A 457-nucleotide genomic window follows, 5' to 3' on the forward strand; every position below is an offset into this window, starting at 1 on the left:
TATTTTAAAATTTTATTATTTTTTATTAAAATAAGGGTAGTTTATGAATTAAATTAAAAATTTTATTTAAAAAGACGATTTTAATATGAAAAAAAATGTTAAGGACGATTTTAAATCCAAAATTAGAAAAGGGATGATTTTGATTCTGGCACAAAACTTTTGGGACCAAAATCGTACTTATCTATGAGTATATTTCATTATTAAATAAACAAAGTTAACGCAAAACAAAATTACAAGTAAAGAGGAAAAAAAAGAGAGTCAAAATATCCAAAGTAATAAAAAGATTATTTTTACAATTTTATTCAATCATATATATATTTATAACAATGAACTTCTAACTAAATTAAATTGTATTTATTATTATTAGAAAAGGTAAGAGAGAGCAGTACAGAAAAGGTTTGTGTGTATTCAAGTTGTGTAGAATGATACAATATAGAAGGGTATTTATAGGGGGCTA

Source organism: Arachis ipaensis, chromosome B09 (assembly GCF_000816755.2).
Source record: "Arachis ipaensis cultivar K30076 chromosome B09, Araip1.1, whole genome shotgun sequence".
Classification (NCBI taxonomy): domain Eukaryota; kingdom Viridiplantae; phylum Streptophyta; class Magnoliopsida; order Fabales; family Fabaceae; genus Arachis; species Arachis ipaensis.